This window comes from Sturnira hondurensis, unplaced genomic scaffold (genome assembly GCF_014824575.4).
Source record: "Sturnira hondurensis isolate 20B ecotype Veracruz unplaced genomic scaffold, ASM1482457v3 Scaffold0013190, whole genome shotgun sequence".
Classification (NCBI taxonomy): domain Eukaryota; kingdom Metazoa; phylum Chordata; class Mammalia; order Chiroptera; family Phyllostomidae; genus Sturnira; species Sturnira hondurensis.
The window spans coordinates 3140874-3151149 of NW_028085821.1; positions in this window are offsets into that span (position 1 = coordinate 3140874).

Here is a 10276-nt window from a genome sequence, read left to right on the forward strand (position 1 = left end):
TCTGCACTGTGTGTCTGAGAGAGGAAACTGAGGAAAGGGACACGGTGAGGTGGGTGCAGGGCTGGGAGACAGTCATTCAAATCGGTGGAAATAAAAGTGTCCTAAACCCACTTTTCCCCTACCTGTTCCCCTCAACACCACCATTCCTGTGCCTTTCTTTTTTCGTGTCTGTCTCTCATTCCCCCACCCCCACCTCCGAGAGACTGAGAAGGTGGCCTGGTGATCACCTGTTCACTGGGAGCCAAGGGGGATCCTTGGCATTGGGCCTTCCTTTTGTCCCATTCCTATAACTGGCAGGCAGAGCCTTCTGTCACCTGCCAAAGCCAATGACAGAGCACGTTTTTATGGCTCAGGATTCCTGGAAGGGGACCAGCCTGTGGAATGACTGCTCAGCAGACATCTGATAGAGGCTTCCACCTGCAGGGACAGGGGACTAGGTCAGTGTGTCTGAGGAGGACATCCCAAGGCAAACGGTGAGTCATCTTGGGGACAGTCGTGCTGTGCCCTGGCGTAGCCTCCACCCCACTCTGACTGCCATGAGATGCCCGGCAGGTGCATCAGACAGATAAATAATAATAATAGCTGACATGTACCGGGCCCTGTCCTTGATACTTTACATAGGTCCATTCCCTGATTTAATCATTATAACAATTCTGAGACATGTATTATTATTACCTCACTTTACAGATGAAGAAGCTGAGACACGAAAAGGTCAAACGATGTTCCCAAGATCCCACAACTAGGAGGATGAGGAGCAGTGAGTGGTTCTACCCAAGCAGTCAGAGTCTCTATGCTTTACCCCTCTGCAGCCGGGCCTCTCAAATATACCGACAGATCCCACCGAGGCAGGGGAAGCCCACGTCCAGAACACTTCCCCCGTGCCTGGGTGCACACAGGCTGCAGAGCCAGAACAGGGGAGGAGCAGGCAGATGATGGAAGCCGGAGAGCAGGGCGCCTTGATGCAGTCTACCCACACAAGCATTCTGCCCCATTCCCTTCAGGCAGGTGGCAGGGGACTCCAGAGGCCCCCAAAGAATAGCCAAGGAGGGTGAATGGGTAAGGAGGGCTCTTCAGCCTCTGGCTTTGATTCTGGTCTGTATTCCTTCCACCCAGCCCTCTTTGCTGAGCTCTACCCTTGCAGAGCCCACCGCTTCCTGGATCTTCACAGGTCCCTCTCACTAGGCAGGTCTGAAACTCCCTTCCCACCCACCTGCCCCTCCTCCTGCCCTGCCCCTCTCAGCTCCCTACTCTAGGGGCCTCACCATCATGTAGACAAGGGACCTCATTCTCTCCTTCTCCCATATCCAATCAGCCACCCATCTGGTTGATTCAGCTAATGAGTAATCTGTTGCAGCCATGCACTATGCCCCAACCCCACTACACCTGCTTCCAGCCCAGTGATGGTCTCTTCCAGCCCTTACCAAGTACAGGGCACTGTGTTTGCCATTTCATAGACATCATCTTTTAGTCCTCAGAACAACCCTATCTGCAGATGAGAACATTGAGGCTCAGAGAGGTGGCGTAACTTGCCCAAGGTCACACATTGCACCGGGCAGAGCCAGACTCAGGCAGTCCAACCACAGAGCCCGCACTCTTCAGCACTACTTTGCACTGCCTCCCTGGTCACCGCACTCAGACTCGCCCTCCTCACCCCTCCTAGGCAATGCCACAGAACCTTTAATTCAGTCCACAACAGTTGCTGCAAGTAGAGGTACAGCCAGCAATGCTACTGTACACTAGAGATCTAACTGAGCAGATACTGGGCTTCCACACCACAGAGTCTAGTGGAATTTTCTTTTATCTCCCTAACACACAAGCCTGATTGGGCCTCCCTACCCAGCACAGCACCTGGCATAAAGTAGGCGCTTAATGATTATGAGTGGAAATGAAATGAATGGGAACTATGAGAAGTCAGCTGGTGCCCACTGAGGGCCTACACCCAGGCAGGGTGGGAAGGATGGGGTGGTTTTAAGTTTTGTTTTTAAACATTTTATTTATGTATTTTTAGAGAGAAGGGAAGGGAGGGAGAAAGAGGGAAAGAAACATCAATGTGTGGTTGCCTCCCATACATCCCCTGCTGGAAACCTGGCCTGCAACTCAGGCATGTGCCCTGACTGGGAATCGAACTGGCAACCCCTTGGTTCACAGGCCCGTACTCAACCCACTGAGCTACACCAGCCAGGGCTGGTTTTCAGTTTTCTCATGGCATTTTATTCCATCTCCCCCCCTCCTTGCTGCTTCTTTGTCTCCACTCTTTTCTCCCTTTGTCCTCTGCTGCAAACTCCGCTCACAGACATGGCTATGTCATTTGAGGTTGATTGGTGGAATGGACAGTGGGAGGTTGGAGGAAATTTTAACTAACAGGTCTCCAGTGGGCCAGGCTTCCTTCAGAAAGGGCCAGCTTGGTTACTCAAGGGTGTAAGGTCTCTGCCTGGTACCCGGGCCACTGAAGCCTCCTTCAGCTCCCCTGGGACTCTACCTTGACCATGGCTGGTCTACATGAGGAGGGACTGAGAAGAGAAGATCCCGGGGGGGTCTACCTTTTGGCTCTGGAAGTCTCAAGGTCTTATGATGCTTGCCCAGGCTCCTTTCCCCAAGAATGGTTCCAGTTCAGTTCTCCCACCTCCTCCCAGGCCATTCCTGGGGTGGGGGCAGAGACCGGGGCTGGAATGCTGATGGGCAATGAGCCAAACCTCCCTAGGACTAGCAGGTCACAGCCAGTCACTCAGGAGCCACTTGTGACAAGTGGTGGAGCAGGGAAGCAGAGGAGAGGCAGGCTCCTGCCTTCTCTGGGTGGGGTAGGTGAGCAAGCTAGGAGGTTCATGGGGGCTAGACAGGGCCAGGGGCCAGTGGGGAGATGACCAAGGCAAAAGCAGGGGCCCCACACTTTCCTGGAGGCACATTCTTCTGGCTGGTGCTCAGGCTACCCAGGTGCGAGAGCGGCAAGGAAACAATCATTGAGCAGGTCTGCAGGGGTGACGGCTGGCCAAAGGGAAGGAGAGGCAGGGAGAGCTGCAGAGAAGGCAGGGGCAGGTCTGGAGCTATGCTAATGGAAGGGGAACAGGCCTGCCTACCAGGGAAATCTGGTGTTACACGAGCGAATGTGCATAAATTAATAGCTGAAATCTCCCACCAGCTGCTGCTTTTCCAGGTGTGCACGTGTGTGTGTTCCAAATACTCAGGAGACACTGCTTCTGACCTTGAGTAACCCATCTTCTAAAATGGTGGCTCCAGTCTGGCTGTGGCTACTTCTCAGGCTCGGAGTGTCCTTTCCTCTCTCTTCTACACCCATGTCCCAGCTTCTGGTCTGCACTAGCCTTTCCCCAATTACACCACTCCCCAGCCACCACCCACACCACCTCCTCCCCTTCCCTCTTCCCCTTCCAGCCTTTCCAAACCTGAGTCTCAAACACCCCCATCTTCCAACCTGTCCTGGGCAGTCTTTGCTCAGGACTCAAAGCATCCACACTCTGACCACATGCTTCAGAGACTTGGCAGGCAGCTCCCAGGACCAGAGAGAGGTCCTAGGAGAGCCCCAGCCCCTGTTCACAGATGCCCAGTTCTGTCTGGATCCAGAGCGCTGCTGAAGAGGGGACATGAATGCTGGTAATCAGGACAGCAGCCCAGGGGAGAGGCCCCTTCCTAGCACCAGGGCAGACCCTCATCCTGCCCCTAAAGCCCACTCAGGAACTGCTGGGGCCACAGAGGAAGCCAAACATTCAAAGACTTCCGTGCACCAGACCCACTGCCCATTTCCTCCCTCCAGAGAGGACATGGTGAAAACCCAGGGAAAGCTGCAAAGATGGGGTCCAGAGAGGCAAGTAGAGAGAAATGGGGTGCAGACTGGGAAATGGAAAACAGAGGAAAGTCTGCGGTCGTGAGGTGTCAGTTTTTCCCTCCCTGAGGAGAGGCAGCTCCCGCTGCTCAGACGTCAGATATCCCAACCCAGGTGTCTGGGAAGTCCTTCCTGCCCTCTGCTGCCCCTCCTAGCAGAGGCCTTGAAAGGCCTGAATGCCCTTTTCATCTCCCCTGAGGCTTCAGTTCTCCCCGGGGGCCTGCCTGCCATAGGCTTCTCAGGCCTTAGCTGAAGGTCCTTGCTGGAGCCTGGGGAGCCAGCCAAAGCAGTGGAGACCCCGCCCGGTTCTTCTTCCCTGAGAGAGCCGCAGCTCGTTCCCCCTATTTCCCTGCCAAACGCCTGGCACTCACCACCACTGAAATCAAATCACTTTCCAATTATTATTAGTGATCCCTCCTCCAAAAGAGCGTGAGTTCCCAGAAGGAAGGAACTAGCTCTGCTTGGCTCCAGGCTCCCAAGTTGCGTAGCAGGCGCCTAGGACACAGAAGGCCCTTGAGAAAAGTTTCTTGAGTTAAATAGGCAAACCAATCTCCCCTCTTCTACCCCAGGTCCTTTTCACCTCCCTCACACCCCCACCTGCATCTGTCTTTCTTCCTGGTACCTTTCCACACAGTTCTCGACCAATCTCCACGCCTCACTGCCTCCGTCCATCCTCCTCTTCCTCCTGGAAGCACCTCAGATGTGGCCACTTGGACCTCTCCAGGGTGTTCCTGCTGGGTCCCATACCCTGGACTGGTCATAGGTGACAGCCTGAACTCTAGTCCCTTTACTTCCCCCAGAGCTCTTGCAGGGGGACCAGAGGAAAACCTGTGTCCATTGGTTAAGCTCTGTGGTTAACTTTCTCGTGCAATAAATCACACCCAAAATTCAGATGTAAATGACAAATATGTACTAATCCACATGCCAGGCTTTGCCCTTTAGGAAGGGTGAGTGCCCTCCCCTCCCACCCTCAGGTGCAGTGTTCTCTCTCCCACCCCACTGAGCCAGGCATAAGGCCATGTAGAGCATAACTAAAGACTTTACCCCTCCCCTTCTCTCTCTCTCTCCCCACACCCCTCACCCAACAACAACCTCACCGTGAAAGGGAAAAGAGTTGGAGCAGGTACCCTGCCTGGGGCACGGAGATCAGGACATGCAGGTCGCCAGAGAACACTAGGAGAGGCAGGCGGGCCTGGGCCTCTCCGGGCTGCCTCCCAAATGCCACTACAGCTGCAGTGACAAACGTGTTTCCCCTGCCCCCACGTGCTGCTTCTCACCCTGCCTCAGACACTCGTTAAACTCCTGAGCACGGAGACCTGTTGCTTCCACTCAGCATCTTCTCACTCAGCCTCTTCTCACTCAGCATCCTGCCCTCTGTGTGGACTTCCTGGCTGTCAGCGGAGAGGCAGAGGAAGTGGGTCTCGGTGAGAAGCCAGACGCTGAGAAGTTTCACTCTAGCCCTGAAAAGTGAAGATATCCCCTTTCAGGGTCAGAAGGCAGCCACAGCCCTGGGGGACAGCACTGGGGAGCCAAGGGGACCCTCTGGATCTGAGCCCTGGATTCAGGATGCCCTCCTGCAGCCTGGGCAGCTGGGATGCTCGTGATGGGGCTAGATCCTCCCTACAGGGAGCCACCTGCTCCTCCTCTCTAAAACAGTTATTTCTGCTCTGTGGTCTGTAAACCTGACCTCAGGAGGATGAAGCTGTCGGAGGGGGGCCAAGGTGTGGTGGGGACAGGGGATCCACCTCTGTGTCAGGCACAGCCTCAAGCTGCCTTAATGAGAGCTTGAGACTTGAACTCCACAGGACAGGGAATGGGGAAAGGGACCATATAAGTTCTGGGGAGAATCCTGTGGAACTCACCACCTGAATTGATGCACAGATTTTAGCTCAACTTGGCAAAGCGCCATCTTAATTCACAGGTTGGGGAAGGCTGCCCCCTAGAGCCAGGATCAAATAAATTTTTTAAGATTTTATTTTTATTTATATTTAGAGAGAGGAAAGGAAGGAGAGAAATATCAATGTGTGGTTTCCTCTTGCCTACCCCCAAGTGGGGACTTGGCCTGCAATCCAGGCATGTGCCCTAACTTCAACTTGAATCAATGATACTTTGGTTCGAAGCCTGTGCTCAATCCACTGAGCTAAGCCAGCCAGGGCTCAGGATCAAATAATTCTTTACGGACAGCCAGCCCTCTTGATTCATTGCACAGATATTTATTGAGGTCACCCTATGCACCTGGCATTAGACTAGATACTGGGAATGCAGAAGTGATCAAAGCATGACATTGGGTGACTAACCGTCATGCTTTGCCCTAGACCGATGGGTTTTCTAGGACATGGGACTTTCAGTGGTAAAACCAGGACAGCCATGGAAGTTGGTCCCTAGCAGATAAAGCCTCTGCTCTCATGGAAGTTACATTCTGATGGGGTGGCAGGGGCGTGGGTGGAAAGGATAGACAAATGCATAGGACCGTTTCACATAGTATAAGTGCTATGGGAACTCAATCAGGTGAAGGATCATACTTTCAGTTAACACAGGGCTCCCTCTCTGAGGTAACATTTGGGCTGAGAGCAGAGTGGTGAGTGATTGATCTAAGGAACATTCAGAGGAGAGCTTCCCAGGCACAAAGTACAAAGGCTCTGAGGCAGGAACAGGGCACATATGAGAGGCAGAAAGGCCCGTGTACCAGAAGTGGAATGAGCAGGGCTGGGAACAGCTGGAGTTGGCAAAGCCCTGATCGGTTTGCCCTGATTGCTGTGGGAAGCTATTGGAGGGACTGCAGCGGGGGAGTACCATGCTCTGGTTGTTATTTTTAAAGACCACAGCAGCTGCTGGTGGGGAATGGATTGGAGGGGAAAGAAGGAGCAGAGGAAGGCCAGTGAGGAGGCTGTGGCAGGGGGCAGTGGAGGTGATGGTGGGGGCTGGACTAGGGTGGTGGCAGGGGATGGGAAGAAAGGACAGGCAGACCAAACTGTACTTGCTAACGAATTGGATGTAGGGGAAGAAGCAAAGGGAGGACTCAGTGATGACGCCTAGGTTTGGAGCTGGAGCCAGAGAAAACAGACCTGCCCCAGATGACGTCCTGCTGGGTGGGGATTAAGGAGCAGAGAGGAGGAAGCCCTGACAAATCTAATCAACTGGCATATAGCTTAGTGGGGTGACCTTGCCACAGCATTGTGGGAGAAGACAGGTGTGTGGGATGTGTCTGCTCGGGGGAATGAGGAAGAAATGTCTTAGGAGGCAAGGTCCCTGGAGCTGGGAGTTAGGAATCTGTCTTGTTATTGGTGGGGTGCAATTTGAAAGTGACTTCAGAGGGGTTGATAGTTCAGACAGATTAGCCGTATAGGATGTGTTTACATGACCTGAAGTGGAATGAGGAGGGTGTACTGGATAATAAGTTTAGCTACAACAAACAGCCCTGAAATCTCAGCAATGCAGCCCAACAAAGGTGCATCTCTCACTCATGTTACCGTCTGATGAGGGTCTGGGGGATGGAGGAGGTAGTTCTGCATCATTCATTCAACATCATTTATCACTGCTGCCTTCACCACGTGGCCTCTGAAGTCCTCTCGGAATAGGAAGAGGGAACAGAGTATATGCGGGAGGATTTTGTGGACCCAGGGGCCTGGTGATGGTGTGCATTGCTTCTGTTTTGACTCCATTGCTCAGAACTTGATCCCATGACCTCGATCTAGCTACAGGGAATCTGGGGAGTGTTCAAAGTTCAGATTTAGCAGGTCACGTGCCAGAAGAGCTGCTAATGGTGGGCATTGGCGGTCTCTGCTGCAGGCAGGGAATATGGCTGTCTGTCCAGGGGGCGGGGCAGGCAGTGGTATATAATTTGGGTTGGGATGAGAAAGTACCCTGGAAAAGAAGCTGATGTGGGAGAAAGTATATAGGGTGCACTCCCATGTGCTCGTACCTCCATAATCCTTCCATTCTTATCCATTCTCATGGCTTTCCTCCAGGAAAGGTCTCAGCGAACTCACACCTTACTGCTGAAATGGCCCTGTGAATGCTTTCTCTGCCACAATTTTCTTTCCTATCAAATCTAACCTGGATACCACAGTCTAACTAATTTTCCCAAGACATGGCTTATGTCATGCTACTCCTTCTTAATAATAACGGTAGTAACAATTTCAACAGCAGCAATAGACATTTGTTGAGCTACTGTGGTGAGTGTTTTAACTGCAGAAACTCAATATGCCTTAACCATTATAACAAGCCTGTGAGGTACGTCATCATTCTCATTATATAAATGGAGCAACAGGGGTGGGGGGGGCGCAGGGGGGGGAGTCAGAGTGGTTCCCATGTGAAATACCACAGCCACTAGCCATGTGTAGTTATTTTAATTAAAATTAAAAACGATTAGTCCTGGCTGGTGTAGCTCAGTGGATTGAGCACAAGCCTGCGAAAGAAAGGGTTGTTGGTTCGATTCCCAGTCGGGGCACATGCCTGGGGCCAGGTCCCCAGTAGGGGGGGCTTGAAAGGCCAACACACATTAATGTTTCTCTCCCTCTGTTTCTCCTTCCTTTCCCTTCTCTCTAAAAATAAATAAATAAAATCTTTAAAACAATTAAAAATTCAGCTAGCCACATATCAAATACTCAATAACCACATGTGACCACTACCATTTTGGAGAGCACAAATATAGACAAACTTTTTCTTGGTTGAAAGTTCTATTGAATTAGGGGCTCAGGGTCACAGAATAAGTGGTAACCCTATCTGATTACGAAATCCTTCAACAATTAAGACAAAGTCCCCACAGTTAAGAAAAAGTTTCAGCATCCTCTTAACCTTCTTGTACAACCTGGGCCCAAGCTGCTGTTACATAATCATTCCCTTGTTATTTTCTTGCACAACCTCATGCTCCAGCACCAGTTTGTTGCCTACTCTCCAACACTCCTAGTATGTCCATTCATAATGTTTTTGCTCTCCTCCTTTCCATCTGCCAAGCTAATTAGTTCCTACCTGACCTTTAAGGTTCCAATAGCTTAAGCATCTCCTGAATCAGCTCCCTCACCTCCAGTCTCACTGCCTCAGCCTGAAGCACCTTTCAGACCTTGCCCCTCATCATCTCCTGCCACGGCAGCTGTTCTGCAGCTACTAATCATACCTGTGGACACTTACTGAGCACCTACTATGTGTTGGACACTCTTCTAAGCATCATGTTTTCATCTACTAATATCACTGCTGCCCACACTTTGCAGGTGGGGTAATGAAAGCCCAGGGAGGTGAAGGACTTGTTGCTCTGCTTTCTAGCCTTTCACTGCCACTTCACCCTCACACTATTACCATGGCCACATTTCTAGAACACAGGACTGCTACTTCCTTCCCTCCCCTGGCTCCACAGGGAGGGGACAACCTTCTTAGCCGAGAACTCAAAGCCCTTTACGTTCAGAACATATCTAACTTCAAAACGCACCGCTCCACCCACAGACCACAAACTACTTACAAATTCCCAACCTGGCACGTTATTTCTTGCCTCTGTGCTGTCTGTGCACACGATGTTCCCACTGCTTGCAGTGGTATCCCAATTGGCCAGCTCTGAAGCCATCCACAGCAGTGTGCTCTGCACCTTAGGGCTTGCTCCCAGCTCTGAGTGTCCAGCACTAACTCTCTCCTTCAGCAGCTCCCAGAGAAGGGAGGGCTGGGTTCTGACTCACCACATTAAAATCATATATATATATAATTTTAATACACCACATTATAATCACATATGTATGTGATTTTAATATATTAAATATATATGTATGTATATGTATATGTATACACACACATATACTGATTAAAAATATGTGTACTTCCAAGATTCAAATGTAATGGGCTAGGAGCGGAGTCTGGGTTCTTTTCTAAGAAGCTCCCAGACCGTTCTGAAATGAGGCAAATGAGGTTTGTTTACACTGGCTTACATCATTCCTCTGGCAGTGAATTAATCGTGCCCTGCCTAGACTTCATGCCCATGATTGTTATTTAACGCTCACCTTAATTAGCTTGCATTCGTTTATCCAAAAAACGTTTATCAAGTGACTACTATGTGCCCAGCACTCATCAGGGTGTTGGTGTGGATGAAAGTGGTCAGTCCCTGCTCACGGAGTTTAATTCCAGGAGGGGGTAGTAGGCAGAATAATGCTCCCCCCACCCCTGCCCCAGATATCCTCGTCCTCGCCCCAGAACTTGTGAGTATACTTCTTCACGTGGCAAAAGAGATTTTGCTGATGTGATTAAGTTAAGAATTTTGACATGGGAAACTATTTTGGATTATTCAGGTTCTTAATCACCAGGGTCCTTATAAGGCGCAAGCGGGAGGGAGCAGAGTCAGGGAGCCAGGAGGAGATGTGACACCAGAGGCCGCCGTCCAAGCAAAGCGATGCGCTAGCTCTGAAGGTGAAGGGACATGGTCGGCTCCGGAAGATGGAAAAGGCCAGGAAGCGGCTTTTC